At 43.2% G+C, this 22,826-nt stretch overlaps 2 long non-coding RNA genes across 2 annotated transcripts; both read left to right on the forward strand.

Annotated features, from left to right (window-relative positions):
• The first annotated feature begins 3,410 nt into the window (after window positions 1-3,410).
• Window positions 3,411-5,568, forward strand: LOC309858970. Its single transcript, XR_014308464.1, has 4 exons — window positions 3,411-3,464; window positions 3,609-3,820; window positions 4,407-4,495; window positions 4,852-5,568. It is a non-coding gene; the product is annotated as an uncharacterized lncRNA (long non-coding RNA).
• Window positions 5,569-8,778: 3,210 nt separating this feature from the next.
• On the forward strand, window positions 8,779-21,430 carry LOC309858972. The gene is made up of 4 exons (XR_014308466.1): window positions 8,779-8,843; window positions 9,124-9,262; window positions 19,292-19,408; window positions 19,702-21,430. It is a non-coding gene; the product is annotated as an uncharacterized lncRNA (long non-coding RNA).
• The last annotated feature ends 1,396 nt before the right edge of the window (window positions 21,431-22,826 follow it).

The raw sequence follows: 22,826 nt of genomic DNA on the forward strand, positions 1-22,826 counted from the left end.
AAACTGGGCCTAAATTTACCAAGGCCCAAGTAAGAGTCTGGAAGTGTTCTGGTTACCTCATATGGAAGTTATTCATGAAAGTGATAATGATGATTTAAAACAGTAAGTACTCTTCAGGGGCTCCTGGGTGACTCAGTTGTTAAGTGTCTGCCTTCAGCTCAGGTCTTGATCCCCCGGGGTCCTGGGATCAAGCACTCCCCCTCCCAGGCTCTCTGCTCAGCAGGAGGCCTGCTTCTCCCTCTCCCATTCCCCCCTGCTTGTGTTCCCTCTCGCTGTGTCTCTTTCTGTCAAATGGATAAATAAAATCTTTAAAATAAATAAAAATAAATAAAAGAGTAAGTACTCTTCAATGGATGCTTACTCTGTGTCAGCCACTTATAAAATGTGGATGGTAAAATCTACCTAATGGAGTTCCTATGAGGAGTCCACGAGCAGGGCTGGGCCCAGACCCTGGTATATGTGTGGAAGGTGCCCAATACAAATCAGCTGAATTGTCACTAATTACACCATTGAAATGTCTCAATGAGATTTTGCTTTCGGTCAAAACGTCATGTCTTGTCTGCTCAAAACAGAATGAATGTGGGGGGAGTGCCTAAGATTACCGTTGGGCTTGGGAAAGGAGAGGCCCAGTTCTGGTTCCTCACAGCGTCCGCAGCACAACTTTCTGAGTCTTAGGCAAATAATTGTGTCATTGTTCCAAATCACATATATGCAGTGATATGCTTGTTCTTTATGTTTTGTGTGTGTGTGTGTGTGTGTGTGTGTGTGTGTGTGAGAGAGAGAGAGAGAGCGCTCTTCACTTCCTTGTTCTAGGCACCAAAATGCAGAAGTCAAATAGCATTAGGGAAAAAGTTCTTTCCAAAGTGATTAGAGGAATAAAATCATATGGGAGACTAAAGAGAAAGCTCTTTTCTGGTGGGCAAGAGCTCCTCATAAGTTTTTATCCCTTTTAAAATCAATGACAAAGTTTTCCCCTAGTGCTGTATTTACTCTTGCTGTTTCTCAAACCAAAACACAACTTAAGAGACCCATTACTACATAGGAATGTTAACTACGTGGTTTGCATGCTAAGTCTGGGACAAGGCTTACTCACATTCCAACTCTAGGAAAGAAATTAGCAATTTAAATCTCACTCCAAAACATACTGTGGATTTACTCCTCAGAACTTCTCCCCAAATCCCAAACTGCATTCAGTCACACCAAGGTTAGGACGTTATGATTTACATAATAAGGATTTGATAATAAGTAAATATTTCACCCTTTATAAAACTGAGATAGGAAGCAGAATTAGAATTTAGAGCAACTTAAAAAGATTCATTTAGTCCAAGAAAAGCCCTATCGACCTGGTGCTTTGAAAAACTTGGCACCATACATTAATGAATGACAGAGGATTCAAAAATCCTGGAGGGGGAAGGTCCCCTTGCCCCAGTAGGAGCCTGAATTATAACACACAGGGATGCAATCTCCATCTCTTGGCAAGTCAGGTATAAATTAGCAGGTCAAGGACATCTGAGTTGTTCCCTGGAAAGCTACAGCATTCTCTTCTATCCCAACATTCTTATATAGTCAAGACTCCTGGATTAGGTTTTTATCCCCAAATCTCCTGGGGTGCTGGTTAAAAATACAGATTCCTAAGGCTCAACTCGAGGCCTGAAAATCTATATTTTTAACAAACACCCACGTTTTGGCTGACCCATCCTTCAACCCACATCACTCTGCAAAGAAGTTTGTTTGTTTGTTGTGGTAACAGATCTTCAGGCTTTCTGTTTTGTGAAGCATGTTCTCCCAGCGTGCTGAAGATTCCCCAGGTGTGGGGCTAACATCCAGCTCTGTCCTCTGAAGCAGGTCTTTCTCCTCTTTTTCCCTTCATCAATAGTCACCTTTTCTGTTGTATCTTTTCTTGGTGGGGTGGGGGAGGGGATGAAGCTCTTCCAGTGACTGTAAGAGGAAACCGGTAGCAATTACTCATGTGAGCCTTTATCTGTGACTTTCAATGCCTTCATTACTTTTTTTTTCCCTTCCATGGATTCCTTTTCAGAATAATGGTTTTAAATTCATAAAATAAAAAGGAAACCAATTGTATTGAAATACTGCTCTCAAATATGTTCTAAAAGGTGCAAGAGTCACGTGTTCTTCTTTATTAATATACTAGAAAACAAAATCTAGAGGCATGTTTAGTTGTTTTCTTCATTTTAAAATATAGGGAGTATAAGCAATATTTTGAAATATTCATAGCAACTTGAAAATATCTACAATTTCTATTGATGACAAAGTCTTAGGCAGTGTTAAGCTTTGTTGACTACATTCATAATTAAGCTTTCAGTTTGATGAGAATGAATATAAAGATCACATTTTTTTCTTCGTGCAAGTTCATGGACTCCCCTTGAATTCAAGGTCCTTGTGCCTTGGGTTCAGGTTGGGAAATATTGCCTTAATCAAATGGCTTGATTAATTGTGGAAATTCCAATCACCATGGTTGGCCAATACAGGCTCTTCTTACACAAATAGGATGGGTTAGAGTTTTTTAGCCGAAAGTCTCTGACAGTTACCCACCATATAGTAAGGGATCACAAATATTGTGGAAGTTTCTCTTCCCTGGATGTTTATTTGTCCTGTATCCCCTTGCAGTTTCACCTTTTCTAGTGATGCCCCCAGTCCTTCCTACGGCCATAACATCCCACTCTCTCTAGGCTCCCAGGGCCTCACTGGACCAGGCCCCCTGTCCTTGCCCCAGGTCCCAACTCCATGCTTCAGCCTCTGCCTCTTCCACTCCCTCCCGTTCAGCTACTACTTTCCACCCTGTCCCCTGCATAGCTCCTGTCCCCTCTGAGAGTTACCTGGCTGTGTTTTCCAGTCTGCCAACAAGTGCTTATAAAACCCTTCAGTGGTCTAGTCCCATGAGGGGTGTGAAAAAATATCATTTCTCTTGGCCCACTGATCCACCAGATTTTGAAAACATTTTTTTCACCCTTTAGTCATCGGCATTAGTAACAGACACGTCAGTAAGTTATCTGACTGTAGCCTCACTGCACACCAAAGCACTGACCTGGCCAGCTTCTCTAATTGAGTGCCAAGCCCCCAATTTACACCCACATAAAAACAGGCAGTTGGTATGGGGGGTGGGGAGGGAGGGAGGAAGAGAGAAGTTTCCACGTTTACACAGGAGGGAATTTAGATATGAGAGGCTCAATAACATGTCTTAAATCGAGAATAATAATAATAATGATAATAAATGGATTATATTATCTTAATAATAAGTCTTGATACAATAATATTATTTCAGAGTTGGTGGTTTTTCACTTGTATTCCCTGGAAACAGATTCTGGGACCAGGAAAATTCATAAGAAAATGATGTATCAGGGAGTGTTCCCAGGAAAAATCATTAGGAGAATAAGGAAGTGGGGCAGGGAAGAAAAGAGGACCATGCAAGGGAGTGACGTGAAACAGAGGTGACTTGGAGAGGGGTAAGTCACACCTCAAGGGTTGTCCCATCAGAGGACAGGGATGGGAACAGGTATAACCCCTTCCTGCCAGTCATAGAGTAAGGGCTGCCGTGGTTGGTGGGGGGGGGGGCAATGCGGGCAGAATCACCAGGGAAATCCCTGCAGCGCAGGTAAGGCTGGCTGTGGCCGAGAAGGTGTGGCTGGCGGTGGAAAGCACACCCAGAGTCAGTGCCCTCTGCTGGCATCCGCGGAAGGGGATCTCAAAAAAGGAGCAGCGTTATGGAAGAAAAGAAGAGATAGCTCTGATTTTGCTGTTTTATTTCCACATGGATACCAAACTCATCACTCCCTGAAGAAGCAAAAGCAACCTGAAGAGGGTAAGGTGCATTGTTCTCGCAGTTGGGAGGCCTGGGCTTCAGCCCTGGTTTGGGCAGCAGCATGACCCTGGGGAGGACCCTGGAGGAGCCGGTCAGTCTCGGTGGCCCTCAGCTTCCCCTCAGGACCCCGCACAACCTCAGAGGCAACAATGCCAAGTAAACATTGGTTGGTTGACTAAAATTGTGTTATTTCAGCACTGTAGGAATTTAGGTCGTGGCTAACCTCCAAGCTCCCTTCCTGCTGGGTCTTTAACAGGGAGACTTCCTCTCGGTTTCCATGTTTCTGTTATTCTTCTAGAGGAGTTTTCTTTTGTGTATGTGATTCAGCTCTTCAGAGGGCCCCGTGACAGTCATATGAGATGTGTTTAATTTTGTACAGTTTAATTGCATATTAGCAACAGCGTTTACTAGATGACTCTGCTCTTCCAAGGAAAAATCATTCAAGATTTTTGTTCTTGGAGACTTAAAAGAGGAAAATATAAATGCCTATTTTCTTTGCTAGTATCCATGTTGTGATAAAGAAATAATAAAAAGTGGCTTTTTCTCCAAAATGTATGAATAAATGACTTCTGGTTTCCATTCTCAGGATGAGATTTATGCTCTTAGACTTGACTCCAGTTCTGGGGTATTCTACGATAGGTTTACAACTGGAATGAACATCGTTGATGCTGTCAGGTAAAGCAGAGTCTGGAGGGAGGAAGGTCTCTCCCTTGAGGGGCAGACACAGAGGTGTGGCCCAGGTCCCCCTTCAAGGAGGGATGCGCTACCCAGCTGGGTCAGCTCCTTCTAGGTGGGGCCTTAGCTGCTTAAACTGCTTCATCCAAGGTCATGCCTGCCCTGGAGATCCTGAGTCTGGTGACTGAGAAAAGTGGGGATATTAAAACGTAACAGTTTTGGCCAAACTAGGGAGAGGATGACATTAAGTGCATGCTCCAGATTTTTCTGTTATGTTGCTAAAGGCTTTGTTGGGTGGGTGTAGCAGCTAACTTCTTCCTCAAAGCTGTCCTGCTTCCTCTCACATCCTTTTACAGGTGCTAGTCTCTGTTAAACATCTTGCACCCCAAACTCTCAAAGACTCTAAGCTGTAACAGTTGGTGCTGAGGGTGATCCCAAAAAGCAGGCAATAAAGTGAGGGTTCAGAAGTGGATCCCACACCACCGGGCTGGCCGTGAGGACCCCACCCATCACTGGTGGCTGCTAATACCAGTGGCCATTCAGCTGTTATATCTCCCACAGTGGGCGGGGTGGGGGATGATTTGGGCACGGGTACCAGGAGGAGCAAATACACTAGTGGGTGCAACAGATAAGTTATTTGAGACTTGGAAGGAAAAGGTAGAGACAAAGGTAACGGGATTGGGTGGCTATTGCCAAGTCTCACTGACAGCTACACAATGTTGAGGAGCCGCTGAGGTGAAAACCAAGTTTGAGATGGAGGTGTGAAAGCCAGAAGGCTCGTGGATATTCGAAGATGCTCCTTCAGTCTGGCAGCGTTGGGACAAGAGAAGTGTTGGACTTCTTCAGCTCAGAGATTGGACTTCATAAAAAAATGAAGGCAGGGGCGCCTTGGTGGCTCAGTGGGTTGAAGCCTCTGCCTTTGGCTCAGGTCATGATTCCAGGGTCCTGGGATCGAGCCCCACATCGGGCTCTCTGCTCAGCGGGGAGCCTGTTTCCTCCTCTCTCTGCCTGCCTCTCTCCCTACTTGTGATCTCTGTTTGTCAAATAAATAAATAAAATCTTAAAAAAAAAAATGAAGGCAGGTCTGTGTCAAGATCAAGGCCTAGGTTAGAAAATCCTTTAATCTGAACAGATGGAATGAGATGTTTTGGTGAACGTCTCCAAAGATTTTTGACTTCTCAGAGTCTGGTCTTCCTAAGCCATTGGCCACCGTAGGACTGGCATGATGGGCTCATGAGTGGAGAGGCCACGGTGACAGAGACGGAGGCGTAGAATATTTCCAAGAACACATACAGGTGGTTTTCGCCTTGTACAGTAAATGTGGGGTGGTAAAAATGACCATGCACCCAGGGGCATCTCAATGATGCAGTCGGTTAAGTGTCCAGCTCTTGAATTCGGCTAAGGTCGTGATCTTGGGTCATGAGATCAAGCCCCGCATCATGCTCTGTGCTCAGCTCAAAGTCTGTTTGAGACTCTCTTTCCCTCTTCCCCTGCCCCCCAGCCTGTGCACGCAATCTCTCTCTCTCTCTCTCTCAAATAAATAAGTTAATCTTAAAAAAAAAAAAACCCATGCACCCCAAAACCATGCAAAGCAAAGTTAACAATCAACGGGAAAAATTATGATTGTACTCCAACTTTTAAAACTTCTGTCCCAGGGCGCCTGAGTGGCTCAGTGGGTTAAGCCCCGGCCTTCGGCTCAGGTCATGACCTCAGGGTCCTCAGATCGAGTCCCGCATCGGGCTCTCTGCTCAGCAGGGAGCCTGCTTCCTCCTCTCTCTCTCTGCCTGCCTCTATGCCTACTTGTGATCTCTCTTTGTCAAATAAATAAATAAAATCTTAAAAAAAAAAAAACAAAAAAACTTCTGTCCCCAAAAAATGAATTAAAAAAATAATAAAAATCAGATTTAAAAATAAGGTTTTGGCAAAATATTAAAAACTGTGTTACTATTGGTTATAAATGTATAGGGAACTGAAAAACAATGGTACAGCTAATATATATTTAGTAAACTGTAACTTGAAACATGAGAAAGCCTGGAAATTAGCAGTTTATTCCTGCGTCAGTAAAGTTAACAGGAATAGTTTGGACAGTGTTTATGTTCTTGCATACTTTTCGACATGGAGAGAGCATCTTTTTCTGCCTCTGTGGAGAACTGTTATATTCTTTTCTAGGTCTGGATCAGCTTTCCACAGTTAACACTTTGCGATTCTAGTGAAATTGAAATTGAATTGCATGAAAAATTTCGAAGAGTTGTTTCAGCAAAGTGTTTGCCAGGTCCACTTCCTCTGGGACATCTCCATCCTCTCACTCCTCCCACTTTCCATTTATTTATGTATTTATTTATCAGACAGAGATCACGAGTAGGCGGAGAGCGGGCAGAGAGAGAGAGGGAAAAGCAGGCTTCCTGATGTGGGGCTCAATCTCAGGACCCTGGGGTCATGACCTGAGCTGAAGGCAGAGGCTTTAACCCACTGAGCCACCCAGGTGCCCCAGCTCCTCCCACTTTCTCAGTCCTGTTGCTACCTTTGGCCTTCACTAAGTTCCTCTGCTGTTCGTCTATCTAGAAGCAGCTGGGCACGTGCTCCCACAGTCAGTTCTTTCTTCTGTAGTTCCTTTGACTCAAATTGCACTTCCAGCATTATCCCTTTTGGAATTTCCTGCTGCGCTTTCATCTTTGTTGGCTGTGGGAGGCTGCAATAAGGCTTGAGGACCAAACCAGGCCCTGACTTATGCCTCCTTTAAAGTCCAAATAACCTAACAAAAGGTTTAGGACAGGAAAATTTGAGTAGCACTGAGAAAGGGTCTGTGCTATGTGTTGTGCTCTCGCCTACGTGACTTCCCACACGCTTGCTAAACAATTCGGTTGGGGTCATAAGTTCGTGGCTGGTCCTTGCTGCTCTAGTACAGCCCATAAATTACTTTCAGGTTTGCTGTATCAATACAGAACAATTGTACATTTGGCATCACAAGGTCTGCTTATAGTCAAATGTGAAACTTATTATTGGGAACTTGTGGTTGTTTAACTAGATACAGATGTATTGCTTCTCCTATTATCACTATATATATGGCCTTAATGCTTTGAATAAACTTAGCACTGTTGGACATCCTCCTCAGTGCTCCTCCTGCCCCCATCTCTCTGCTTCTCGAGTTCTTTTCTTCATCCTCTTACCCTCACATTCCTGGTCGATTTGTCACACTGGCCGTGACAGTTGGCCAATTCCCTCTTTCGAGCATCCATTATTGTCAACTGTACCATGGGTTTCTCCTGGGAAAACAGGCAACACAACTAGATGCTTGGCTGCCTGTGTGTGAACTGAGCAAAGAATGGCAGTGAACAATTGCCAAATGACTTTAAAAGAAGTGATGTGATCAGTACTAATCATGACACGCATCTTCTATTTACATAGTGATTTGTGGACTAAAGAGCTAATGTTGGGCTTGTACTCTATGCACAGTTAACATACTGTTAAAACTGAAATTTGAACCACAGTTGTTGGGGACTGGTGTCATTCAGCTGAAGTTTGTGCATAATTTGGAACCTTGCAAAGCAAGGACTCACTGTACTTCCAACACTTGCCAAGACTGATCTAGCGAGGCTACTGTCCAATGGCCAATTGATCTTCAGCAGAGATCAGTACTGAGGCCCTCATTCCTCAATGAGGCCAACTGGCCACTTGATGGCAAGTTGGCCACATTAGATCCCTTCCATTTTGGAAGGGCCAACAGTTTGTTCCCATAGGACCATATTCTGGGATGAGCTTTCCTCTTCTACCTGTACAGCCTCATCCAGCACCACTATCTGAGGACTTACACAGTGTTTGACTCACACGAACCAGATCCCACATTGTGTCAGACAAGGGAACCAACTTAACCAGAGAGGAGTGGTGGAAACAGGCCATGACTATGGGATCCACTGATCCTATCCCCCAAGACACTGCCAGCCCAGTGGGGTTGGAACACCCTGCAAAAGACAGAGCTGAAGTCCCAGCTAGAGACTTTACTCTGGGAGGACGCATCCTGGAGAGTGCAGCATGTGCATTGAACCAACATCTTCAGGTAGATTTGTGTCCCCAACAGGAAGAATAAATAAGCCCAGTTGGCCCTATTTACCATCATTCTCATTGACCGACTTTCGAGGGACTTTGTGTTTCTTATCTCCACATTGCTGGGCTTTGCAGGATTCGAGGTCCTTGGCCCCAAAGAGGACTCAGGGAACCCAGAATAAGTGCATGGAATAATAAACTACAGCTGTTGCCCAAACACTTTGCACTTCTTGTGTCCAGGAACCAGCAGGCAAGAAGAGAAGTCACCGTTTTGGCAGGGATAACTGACCCTGATCATCAGGATTGGGTAAGGCTATTCTTGAACAATGGGACAGGGTGAAATATGTGCCCAATCATGACTGTAAATGGACAGGTACAGAAACCTGACCTGAGAAGGAAATGGGGACCAGGCCTCAGGCCCCTCCCTGATGACAGCTAGTTCAAGCCCCCAGGTAAGTCTCCAAGGCCAGAAGAGGAGGTAACCAAGGGTGAGGGGGATCTAGAATAGTGAAGGAGGAAAATGATTCAGATCAATTGTGTCCCAAGACCAACTGTCGTGATAGGGACAAAATTTGTTTCTCCAAAAGTGTACCTTAAGAAGAGAGGCCACTGGAATCCTGAAAAACCTGCTTTCTCAATACACATGGAGAATGGATCCAAGCAGCAAAAGGAGATGGAGGACTTGAAGATCCATGGCCCAGGACCTCCTTTCAAGGAAGGACCGAGGTACAGCCCCGCTCGGGGAGAGGGCTAAAGTAATTTTCATATTTCAACTTTACTTTAGAAGTAATGTAATGTTTTTTTAAAAAGTTTATTCTGTGATGGTGAAGATATTGTCATTGGAAGAAAGCTCCCAGTCCCCCAAATATAAGGATCTCCAGTAAGCCAGATTGCAGAGATCACTATACTAAGTTGTGAGTGATAATGCTGTTTATTTATATGATATGTCACAATATACAAAGCATTTTTATATTTACAGGGTTACTCGTTCCAAACAGCCATTCTGCACACTAAGCAGATACTTATAGTCTCTCTTTTAAGAAAAAAAAAAAATTAAGAAAAACTGCAGAATGTCTGGGTATAAATCCCAGAGAAAATTTCGCTCTTGTGCTCAAGGAGAAAATACAAGGTTATTCATATAACTGAACAATTGAAATAGTGAAATGTGGGGTGCCTGGTTGGCTCAGTGGATTAAGCCTCTGCCTTTGGCTCAGGGCATGATCTCAGGGTCCTGGGATCTAGGCTCGCATCAGGCTCTCTGCTCAGCAGCGAGTCTGCTCCCCCGCCACCTCTGTCTGCTGCTCTGCCTACTTGTGATCTCTCTCTCTGTGTCCAATAAGTAAATAAAAATTCTTTAAAAAAATAGTGAAAGGTGGAAGCAAACTAAATGCCCCTCAGTAGGGGAATAGTTAAATAAAATGTGATATATTCATAAATTACAACACCATATAGTTAGTTTAAAAAGATGAAATACGATACATAATTTATAAAATACATCAATCTCAATATAAATCTCTGAACATAATATTGAGTCACTGAATGAAAAATTTCAGAATGTATTATATCATTTAAGTAAATTTTTAAAATAATATAAAAACAATACTAAATAATACATATATAGAACTTTTAAAGTATTTCTATTTCTTTTAAGTTTGTTTATTTATTTATTTTTTACTAATCTCAACATCCAGTTGGAGGCTTAGAACTCACAACCCCAAGATCAAGACTCCCATGCTCTTCCAACTGAGCCAGCCAGGTGCCCCAAGCTTTTTAAGTATTTTTAAATAGACTAATTAGATACACAGTATACTCCCTGGAAGGCTTCAGGTGGTAGAGTATAAAGGCAAGGAGGATCCCTTGCTTTACAGGAATTTTTCTTCGATTCAGAAATCGTGTGTGGCTCTATTGGGAGCTGGCAAAGAAAGAGCCCATTGAATTAGGGTCTGTAAGTAAGCACAGCCTGATCTTTTTAACTTCCAGACCCAGGATCCCCATTTCCCTTTCTCCAGGGCCAAGCCTCTTCTTCCCACACTCAGATTTCTGATTCTGGAATACAGTGTGTGCTCCCTGGAAGTCTGAGGCAGAGGGATGCCCCTCACTCCCCAACCCTGCCAGCCCCTCAGTGCCTCCACACCCCCATCACAATGAGGTTTAGTTCCGGGGTTAAGCCCAGTAGCAGTGAGCCTGCCACTCAGCACTTGGAGTGGTCATAGGGACCCTCTTTCTGCCACCCCCTGACTGTACTTCTTCTATCCTGTTCAGTGGGGCTGAGCCCTGTGCTCAGGGAGAAGCAAGAAGAAGGAAAAACAATTTTATCTTTCCCTAGTGTGGACAAGAGTACCCAGAATCGGTTACCACTCTCTAAGATCTGGCTCAACCTAATTTATCATTCCTAAAGGCCACTTAACAGTATGTATTTCTTACTACATACTGTTCTTTTTAAAACCCTGTTCTAACCAGAATGCATTTGAGTTGCTTCTCATTTCTAATAGGTTGAAATTATCAAGGTATCTGAGATCATCCCAACCACAAGAGTTTGCAACCCAAGGAACAAAGGGAGCAAAAAATACTATGTCAAAATATTTTACATATTGAATTTTAAAAAGCAGTCATTTGGGGTTTTGAGACACTAATGTATTCTTTTTTTTAAAAGATTTTATTTATTCATTTGAGAGAGAGAGTGAGAGAGAGCATGAGCAAGGAGGAGAGGGAGAAGCAGGTTCCCCGCTGAGCAGGGACCTGGACATGGGACTTGATCCCAGGACCCTGGGATCATGACCTGAACTGAAGGCAGATGCTCAATCGATCGAGCCACCCAGATGCCCCAAGACACTAAAGTAATCTCTCTACCAAGTTCAACCAAAGGGATAGCAGAGAGCAGAGAAGATTGTTTTGTTATTGAGAATAAAGATCACCTCTATTTCATAAGACTGGGACAGTTGAGAATTAAGTAAGACAGGCTTTGCAAAGCATTTGGTCGATTGCCCGGCTCATAGTAGGTACTTAATAAACTCAGCTGCCATTCTGTCTTGGTGTACCATATTGACTCTTGGGTTCAGTTTATGAAGATTCCTGCTCTCTCTAAAGTAGCCCTTGTCACAGGTTAAGTGCAAATAAAATACCTGGGGATTTTGTTGAATTGTAGATTCTGAGGCAGTGGGTCTGGGGTAAAGCCTGAAGTCCAAATTTCTAGCCAATTTCCTGATGTTGCTGATGCTGCAGGGAAGAAATCCCCTGGAACTATCAAGGTTCTGCCTCAGGGGTTATAATGATCATTCCTAGAGCAACTGGCTGGCGCTCAGTCTGAAGAGTGTGCGACTCTTCCCCCACCCCTTCTTTTCCTTTTTTTTTCCATTTCATTTCAGGTCAGAGATTTGATCAATACCATATCAGAGCATGCGACTCTTGATCTCAAGGTTGTGAGTTTGAGCCCTACACTTGGTGTAGAGATTACTGTTTTTTAAAAAAGATCATTCTTGGGACGCCTGGGTGGCTCAGTTGGTTAAGCAGCTGCCTTTGGCTCAGGTCATGATCCCAGCGTCCTGGGATCGAGTCCCACATCGGGCTCCTTGCTCCGCAGGGAGCCTGCTTCTCCCTCTGACTCTGCCTTCCACTCTGTCTGCCTGTGCTCGCTCTCACTCTCTTACAAATAAATAAATAAAATCTTTAAAAAAAAAAAAAAGATCATTCTTACTTATTTCTACCCAATAGTTGTGAATATGTTGCTTTACCCCATGTGCCTTCCCTGACCTCCCATTCACCGACTCGGGTCCTATATAACTTTCAAGGAGTTGTTTAAGCCCCGCTCTTGATAAAAGCTTTTTCCCCAATTTGTGTAGCCCTAAATAATTAATATCATCTCTGAAGCCTTGAATCAAATTTAATAAGACTGGAGAGAGATCGGATAGTTAACCTAAACACTTAGTTAAAGTGGGAATATAATTTAAATATCTCCGCTTTAAACTTTTAATAAAAACATCTAAATACAAGTGTTGATCAATTTTTTGTTCTGCTTTGTTTCATTACGTGAGGCCTGTTCAAGTCGTTCTCCACTGAGAAGTGCTCTGCTTCAGCTTTCTTACTCAGCCATCCCAGTCACACATGGTTTAATTCTTCTGGGTCTGATATTTTTTTCTCATATTTGCACAGACTTCTGGCCACACCTAATTTGACCACATTTTTAAAAGGACTTGCCTTCGTTTATTTAATTTGTTCCATAGACACTGCAATTCATTCTTTTTGCCCCCAGATTTCACTTGGCTTCCTAATATTTAAGTTAAATTAGGTAGTTACAAGAACAAGTCCCCAAACAGGGCTGGAAACAACCACAACCAACTGTTGCTAAGAGTATGATTCATCTGTGAGAGAGGAAGTTGGGGGTGGGGGAGACCTGCCAACATTGCCCCTCTCCTAATCCCAGGAACCTACGAATGTTACCTTATATGGCTATGAAAATTCATAAAGGGAAACCTCACTGAACATGGACTCCGGAGGCCAGAAGGGGGAGCCCTCAGGCACTACCACTTGGTATCAATGACAGACCCCAACGGGAAGAATCCACAGTTAAGGACATCAACAGGAAGAGAGGCATGTTGCTAGTTGATACTACTTTACTACTCCAGCAAGAGAAAGGAAGATTTTTCTCTTTGCATGGCAACAGCCCAGACAATGATAGACAGTCACAACTCAGCCTATGGAAAGCCAGTACAGTTTGAACTCCCAGTTTATTCCGATGGACTTTTTGTTTATAAAAGCCTTCCCAACTTCCCCCCCTTACAACCCCCCCCCCCAACAACGTTCCTCTGTAAACGAGCATTCCTCTCCTTTGTTCTCTGGATTTGCCTATGGCTTTTGCTATAGCTTGCTTGTTCTGAATTGCAAGTCCTTTGCTATTCTCAAATAAGCCCATTTTGTTGGTAAAATAACTGGCTGTTTTACTGTCCATGTCAACATGGCAAATAGGATTTTGCAGCTGTGATTAAGAGAAGGATTTTGAGATGGGGAGATGATCCTGGATTATCTGGATGAAGCCAACATAATCTCTTAGAAGGGTCCTTATAAGAGAGAGGCCGAAGGATCAGAGTTGGTGGTATATTGTGTAACTATAAAAGCAAGAGGTCGGAGTGACATGAGGAAGGGGCCATGAACCAGAATAGAGAAGCTTTCTAGAAGCTGAAAAAGGGAAGAGAACAGATTTGCCCTACAGAAGGGAAGGGAAGCAGCCTGGCCAAACACCTTGCCTTGAGCCCAATGAGTCTGATTTTGGACTTCTGACCTCCAGAGCTGTAAGATAACAGAAGATTGTTGTTTTAAGCCATTAGGTCTGTGGTAATTTGCTGTCGCTTCCATTGGTACTAACACAGACCCAAGGGTCCTGCTCTGGAGAGGTACTCAGAGTGCTGTGGGCAGGGTGGTGCTGAGGGAAAGTGTTCATCCATCTGGCCAGTGCAGTCAGTGAAGAGTAATCAAAAGCTCTTCTACTGTAATTCATTTGGCACTGTATTTTGTTCACTAATTCTTTCATATGTCTTGCCAGAAGGATGGGGAGATTTTTTTTTTTTTAATTTTTAAATTTTTATTTAGACAACATGTAGTACGTACATCGTTAGTCTTTGGTGTAGTGCTCAGTGATTCATGAGTTGTGCGTAACACCCAGTGCTCGTCACATCTCATGCCCTCCTTAATGCCCATCCCCCAGTTGCCCCATCCCCCCATCCCCCTCCCTTTCCACAACCCTCAGTTCATTTCCCAGAATCCAGAGTCTCTCATGGTTTGTCTCCCTCTCTACTTTTTTCCCATTCAGTTTTCCCTCCCATCCCCTATGATCCTCTATACTATTTCTTATATTGCACATATGAAGCCGTACGATAACTCTCTTTCTCTGGATGATTTATTTCACTTAACAGAATCCCCTCCAGTTCCATCATATATATGAACCATATTCTCTTTATCCATTTATCTGTTGAAGGATGTCTCAGCTTCTTCCACAGGTTGGCCATTGTGGACAATGTTTCAATGAGTATTGGGGCACAGGTGCCACTTCTTTCCACTATATCTGTATCTTCGGGGTAAATACCCAGTGGTGCAATTGCAGGGTCATAGGCCGCTCTATTTTTTTTTTTTTTAAAGATTTTATTTATTTGACAGAGAGAAATCACAAGTAGATGGAGAGGCAGGCAGAGAGAGAGAGAGGGAAGCAGGCTCCCTGCTGAGCAGAGAGCCCGATGCGGGACTCGATCCCAGGACCCTGAGATCATGACCTGAGCCGAAGGCAGCGGCTTAACCCACTGAGCCACCCAGGCTCCCCGGCCGCTCTATTTTTATCTTCCTGAGGAACCTCCATGCTGTTTTCCAGAGTGGCTGCACCAGCTTGCATTCCCACCAACAGTATAAGAAGGTTTAAGATAGGGAGATTTTTGAGGGCATCAAGATATTCTTTTACTGGCTTTGCATCTTGAGAGATAGCATTTCAAGTCAGGAACTAATCATTTTAGGTGTGTAGGCAGTCTGTGTGGGATGTCTGTGGCTTAATCTTTAGCAAATTTTAAAGAAATATTTTTTCCTGTCAAGAAAATTGGCTTCTCTACTGTGCTAAAAACCTTTCCTCTAGGAGACCTGAGATGGAGAAAACATAGCAAAGGTTTTGTAGGCCCATTGGGCTGCTTTCTGCTATTGCCAACACTATGGCCTGAAAAGTGGCAGGTAATCTCACTTATCTTCATTCCTTCTTATTAAAATGGTGATTATATTAATATCCACCTAAGAGGAATAAATAAGTACAAAAAAAATTCCTGGTCTATAGGTACATAATAGGGTCCATGAATTTTTGCCATGGTGTGTTTGTTGGTAGAGATAATGTTCTAGAATGGTGTGAGGGAGTAAAAGAATACCCATAATGAGAGTACAGATCATCAGATCTTGAATATTTTAAAGCTAGAAGAACTCTTAGGGGTTGGCAAACCCTGGCCCACAGGCCACATTTGCCTGCTTTCTGTTTTCATAAATAAAGTTTTATGGGAACACAGCCATTCATTTACCAATCATCTATGGCTGCTTTTATGCTACAAGGGCAGAGTTGAGTTGAGTACTTGTTATGGAGACTTTATGGCCGGTGAGGTCTAAAATACTATCTGACCTTCTACAGAAAAGTTTTGACCACCTGATTTAGAACACCTAACTTTACAAATAAAGGGGGGAAAAGCCTCAGTAAGATAAGGGATTTGGTCCAAGGTCTCATGGCTGGTTAGGGACAGAACCAGGACTATAATTCAGATGCCTTGACTCCCAGTTCAAAGCCTGTATGAGGTGGAGAAAATGGCAGTTCTTTGAATCCAGCTTTAAACAGGGTCCTCTGGTAGAGTTTAGCTCTGATCTAGGCTTCTGGGGAAAAGACTGCCAGGTGCCAGACACTCCCTGGTTGGTTCACACCTTCACGTCCCACACATGCAACTTGAAGACCTTCCCCGGAAGCAACGTTCACGTAGAAGTAGAAGGATACTAGACCTAATGCGAAGCCATATAAAGGAATAAAGAGCGCCGGTAACTAGAACTACTAAGGTAAATACAAAACCAGTATCATATTTTTATCTTCTATATGGTTTAAAATGCAAATACATAAACAATAATTACAGATCTACATTCACGGGCACACAATGCATAAAGATGTAACTTGTCACAATAACAACATCCAAGAGGACTGGCACTGCACAGAAGCAGAGTTTTTGTATACTACGGAAGCTAAAGTGGTATGAATTCAAAACTGATTGCTGTATTTAGGTTAAGAGTTGAATTGTGAGGGCGCCTGGGTGGCTCAGTGGGTTAAGCTGCTGCCTTCAGCTCAGGTCATGATCTCAGGGTCCTGGGATCGAGTCCCGCATCGGGCTCTCTGCTCAGCGGGGAGCCTGCTTCCTCCTCTCTCTGCCTGCCTCTCTGCCTACTTGTGATCTCCCTCTGTCAAATAAATAAATAAAATCTTTAAAAAAAAAAAGAGTTGAATTGTGATCTTTAGACTAACTACTGAGAATACGACTAAAAACAAATAAAACATAAAAAGATGAACAAGGAAATAAGAAAGGAATCAAAACCCTACACTACAAAAAAAAAAAAAATCAAACACAAAAGCAAAGCAATAATAGAGAAGCTGAGGAGCACTGATTTCTTTCCCAGGTTCTTCTCTCTTTTTTTTTCTTTAAGATTTTGTTTGTTTATTTATTTGACAGAGAGAGACAGCGAGAGAGGGAACACAAGCCGAGAGAGGGAGAAGCAGGCTTTCCGCGGAACAGAGAGCCCGATGTGGGGATTGATCCCAGGACTCTGGGATCAGGGACGAGCTGAAGGCAGATGCTCAACAGCTGAGCCACCCAGACACCCCTCAAGGTCCTTCTCTTGATTTAACCTTTGTGTTAACGACTGCAAAATAGGATGAAAATAAGACGAGGCCTATTGAAAAATATATTGCAATGCTTCTCCAGCAATCGGGTGTCACAAAACAGAAGTCATCGCTCATTTCTCTGAGCCTCCCACTCATGCCTAGACACTGTCGGTTCTCCTTTCAGTGGACTGATCTGCTGGGCGCTTCTAGTAGGTCTGTTGGGCAGCCCCGGCACTGGTGGAATTCATTTCATGAGGTTTTATTATACTGTTTGAAAGACGTTTGAGTTAACTTTTTTGTATTGTTTTTGACCATGAGCTTACTTCCATGTCCTTTGTGTAAAACATTCAAAATACCAGAAGAAACTCAAATAGACCATGAATGAAGGAAAACTGTCTTGTTATGTCAGGGTCTATGATAACTGATGTTAGCATTTGAAATTTTTGAGCCCCTTTTAATAAAATTGGGTGTCAGTGAAATGAGATTTGGGAACGTTGGGCTTCTTTCTGCATAGGATAGAAACCCCAAGGTAAATTGAGACAAGAAGAAAGTCTGTTGGTTCAAGGAACTGAGAAGTCCAAGGCTTCAGGCACTCACACTATGTCATCAGGATCTCCAAGTTCCCCCAACGCTGGGCTCTGCTGCTTCTGTGTTGGCTTCCTTCTGAGACAGGTGCTCCCCTGTGCTGGTGAGACTGGGGCAACTCTTCCAGCGTCACGTCCTTCCAGGTTCCGATCCTGGAACCTGGAAGGACGTGAAAAAGAGAGTTTCCGGTAGAAAGGCAAATTCCTGGGACTCATTCTGACTGGACTGGTTATGGCTCCTGAAGGGTTTGGGACACTGATGTCCAGCCCTGTCCTGGAATCTGAGCCAGAGGCCCACTCAGAGCACAGGGACAGAGAGTAAGGGCAGGGGTGGCATCCCTAAAGGAACTCAGAGTATTACCAACGGAAGGGGTAGGGGGCGTGAATATGGGGTTGTCTCTGCACTCCTTCCCACGTAGACGGCTAGATGGCAAGAAGACCACTGATGTCCACACGCTCTTCACTCAGATGTCCCAGAGGGGAGATATTGGCAAGAAGGGAGTCAGTCCCAGGATGTTAGAAGCAGCCGTGTCCTCAGGGACTCTTTAGTCCAACCCCTTTTTTGTGCAACTAAAGAGGCTGAATCCAGAAACATTAATGATGTCACACAAGGCTGCCACTTCTTAGTAGCGGTTGGTTGGGAGTGGGAACGTCCAGGTGTTCTGATCTTTCATGAAGACCCCTTCACTGAGTACCCCTGGCAAAAGAGGTTAACTAGGGGTGCCTGCATGGCTCAGTGGATTAAAGCTTCTGCCTTCAGCTCAGGTCATGATCCCAGGGTCCTGGGATGGAGCCCCAAGTCAGGCTCCCTGCCCAGTGGAGTCTGCTTCTCCCTCTCCCTCTGCCTGCCTCTCTGCCTACTTGCAATCTCTGCCTGTCAAATAAATAAAATCTTTTTAAAAAAGAAAGAGAAGAGGTTAACTAGTAGAACTTCCTGAGTGCGCTAATATAAAAATCTTCTTCAAGAAAGGACAAAGATTATAACTTACACTTTCTCTATCTCCCCATATGTGCAACAAGATGAGGTAGATGTCTGTATATGCACGTGGGGAACACATAGATTTATATGTATTTGTCTCTATGTAGATACTGCATAGATCTCTGTATGTGGGTATATATATATATATATATATATATATATATATATAGTGTGTGTGTGTGTGTGCATGCATGTGTGTGTGTGTATACATGACAAGAGAGAGAGAAAAAGAGAGTTTGATTGTATCTTAGGCTCATGCCTGAGTAGAAACAGTTAAGTAAAGGGTTTTTCCCCCCGCTTCAAAATGCATGGAGTTATAGGATAATTATAATTCAACACCAGGGAGAAGGAATTGATTATCTCCAAGTTCCCCCACAGTCTGTGTTATTTTTATTGATTTTTCTGAAGCTCATTTCCAAACATCTGAGTAAATATACAAAATAAATATTCCTTTTAAGTCATCACTATCGCTGTTGGGGCTGGAAGCCAGGCTCTCACATCTGTCCCCTTTCCCATACGCATCAGTGAAGGGCCAAGTGCTCTGCTGGAACATCTGGCGAGCTTGGGCTGGGATTGGCTACCATCACCGATGTGGCCCGGCACTGCGTTCCACTGGAGGCTCATCTAGACACTGCTCGTTGGATGATATCATACCGAGACAGAGGAAAAGGCCCCGATCTGAGACCGTGAACATGGAAATCTCACACTTGAGACAGCAGGATGTTTGTTCCTCTGATTTAAGAGACTTCAGATGAATCTGATCCAATAATCCAAAAGGAGTACTAGGCCCAACATTTGGCTTTTTTCTTTTTTCTCTTCAGATAATCCAACATGCAACACATCCTACCAAAAATAAGCCTTGTTAAGACCTTCTTCTGTAAGTTGGCTGCTCCCCTGGACGTTTCACTGTGGCCACTAGTCTTGGCTACAGTCTTTAGGTATGGATCACATAAGTATCTAAAGGGGTTCTTTGACTTAACGCTTTTTTTTTTAAAGATTTATTTATTTTAGGGGCGCCTGGGTGGCTTAGTGGGTAAAAGCCTCTGCCTTCGGCTCAGGTCATGATCCCAGGGTCCTGGGATCAAGCCTCACATCAGGCTCTCTGCTCAGCAGGGAGCCTGCTTCCCCCTCTCTCTCTGCCTGCCTCTCTGCCTACTTGTGATCTCTGTCTGTCAAATAAATAAATAAATCTTTAAACAAACAAAAAAAATATTTATTTATTTTATTTTAGGAGGAGGAGAGGAAGAGAGAGAGAGAAGGCCAAGCGGACTTCCCTCTGATCGGGGCTAGATCCCACAACCCTGAGATCAGGGCCCAAGCTGATACCAAGAATCGGACACTTCACCAACTGAGTCACCCAGGCACCCTGACTTATAGCTTTATAAATGTATATAATAAAATGAACTTGGTACAGCCGTTTCAGAAGACAGGTTGGCAGTTCCTTATAAACTAAACATACCCTTGCTACACCATCGAGCAATTGTGCTTCTTGGTACTCTACCCAAAGGAACCCAAAGCTTATGTCCACACCAAAACTTGCACATGGATGTTTCTAGCAGCTTTATTCACAATCACCAAAATGTGGAAGCAACCACGATCTGTTTCAGTAGATGAATGGATAAAAAAACTGTGGTTCACCCAGACAATAGAATATTATTCAGCACTAAAGAAATGAACTGTCAAGCCTTGGAAAGATATGGAGGAAACTTCAATGCATATTATTAAGGAAAAGAGGCCAATCTAAGGCTCTATGGGGGATGATTCCATCCAGAATCATAAGATCAGTGGTTGCCTGGGACAAGGCTGGGGGTGAACAGATGGAGCACAGAGGATTTGGGGATATGGTGAAGATACTCTGCACGATACTACCATGGTGGATATATATTATTATACCTTTGTCTAAACCCACAGAATGTACAACACCAAGAGTGAATACAGAGATAAACTATGGACTCTGGGTGATGATGTGTCAACATAGGTTCATCAGTTGTAACAAATGTATCACTCCGGTGGGGGATATTGGTAATGGGGACAGGAGGTATATGGGAAATCTCTGTACCTTCCCCTCAATTTTTCTGTGAAGCTAAACATGCTCTGAAAAGATAAGATCTTAATAATACAAATAAACAAAATGAACTCTATGCAACAGCCACCAGTTAAATTGAAGCTGCTTACACGTATCCATTCATTCTAAAACTATTACTGAGTGTTTCCTACATTCTAGGCGCAGGGCTACTCATCCAAGGGCAGGAAGCAACACCTCAAATAGTACACAATTGTTTTTATATGAACCCGTCATCCCTGTGAAGTGAATTGGTAGAAACCCTTCGATATTCTGATCCAGAAGTCTCTCTCTGTGGTTCAACTCAACTCCTTTCCTTCTGTCGTCCAGGGAACCTTTCCTGCCTCACTCGAGTCTGTTCTGTCCATAGCTGTTAACCCCAACTGCAGAAAATTCTCTCTCCACTTGTATGTAAAGTTCATCCTCTAAGTTCAGCCATCTCTTTGGCAATAATATTTATGAATATGCATTGTGGCAGGAATCCACATACTGCTAAATCCACATAATTTAGAAAATCTCTACTCTTTCAATATGTATTTTTCACAGTTCAGTTTGAAACCATGTGTCCTGTCACCTGCTCTGCTCTGGAAATGCAGTTCTCACGGTCCCTCCGAACTTTGGTAGAGTACTGAGAGGGGTTTCACAATCATTCACTCTCTGAAGGAACTGAAAAGCTTCTAAGTTGAGAACAAATTCCAGGTACTTTCATTACCTGGTAGCGTTCCCTCTGTTGCTAAGAAGTTCTTGAACTAGATGATCCTTCCTGTTCAACATCATCAGGAGCTTCCTCTACAGTTGGCATTCTTCTGACTGCCCCAAATGGCCATGTTTCCCTTCCATAGTTCTACCTGAAGTAGGAGGTTGTTAATATTAATACCTTGTTTAGTGCACTAAACAGGAACTAGATGGTCCAGGGATGGTCATCGAGAGAAGGTCAAGGTTTCTCATTATGAACTTTCCATGAGACTCTTCGGGATCTTATGCCAATCTCCCCTGCTCCCCTGACCTGCTCAGCTGGGCAGACCGTTTAAGCTCCAGCTCAAGCCCACTTGCCACAAGTCTATAATGGGCTGTTTCTTTTCCTTTATGCATTTTTAAGAAAATGTTTTGTTTTCAACAGTCATATTTAAGGTCAAGGGCACAGTCCTGAAAACTGCATGAAGTTGACAGTTTTGAAAGGCCAGTTTGGACAATCTGAGCCACGCAATTTGCAACCCCTGCTCTAGCAAATTATCTGAAGACTGCTTCTTCTGAAACTCACTCTTCATAATTACCAGGACTTGATCAGGTCAGCTGGCTAAAATCGGCCAGGTTTTTAGCTTATTAAATAAAAGAGAACTGTTCAAACTGTTTATCTAGTAGATATCACTACTCTCTGTCTGTACTGGTGTCCCAGACTCAAGTCCTCCAGTGCCATCAAACTTGGTGTCCATTTGTGGAGAGATGGATGAATAAGTAGGTGGGCTGCATCTTGTGGGATCCTGTGCTGCAGATAAAACAACAAATGAGATGACAGACAACAATTCTTAGCTCTTTAAAAAACATAGTACTGGGTAAGGAATAAAACAGTGGGGAAAAAATAAAACAATAAGTGTATATACACAAAACACTATATTTATACGATGAAGGCATATTTCAGGAACACAGGAAACACATGAAAGTGGATACTTAAGATGGGGTGTGGGTTGTGGTGATAAAAGGGAAAAAATAAAATACGTGAGAAGCCTTGTTGAAATTGTGATCATAAGGTGGTGTGAATTGAGGATGAGATGGACACTTTTGAGGTTTCAAAAAAGGCATCAATAAATAAGAGTTTTCAGAGAAATCATCCTGTAAGTTAGTGTTTCCCAACAAGGTTCCATGGTACTTGAACATTCTGAAAGGTGTTAATAGGTATTCCCCAAAAGCAGATTCTATGATCAAGCACATTTGGGAAACTTAGGTTAGACAAAGCTAATCAGGGTTCTTCACTTTGGGTGCTCTTGGAGCGTATAATGCGTAGTGTAATCCAAGATGAATATATGCAGTATTTCCTAAACATCTTTAGTCTTAGAATACTCTTTGCCAAAGGCCATTTTTGCAAAGCACAGAGTAGGAAATGCTCTTCTAAACATTTACCCCAGTTAACTTTCTTCCCTCAGGACAAGTTTTATAATCTATCCCTACCTGAGCTCCAGGCCTCATCTCTGCCATGAAGAACCCCTTGCAACCCACAGGAATCTGTATTCTGATTTTTATTGCTGCAACTCTCTGGCCTTCAGACTGAGACCAATGAGCCATCAGATCAGAATACT

Source organism: Mustela nivalis (assembly GCF_964662115.1).
Source record: "Mustela nivalis genome assembly, chromosome: 2".
NCBI lineage: Eukaryota > Metazoa > Chordata > Mammalia > Carnivora > Mustelidae > Mustela > Mustela nivalis.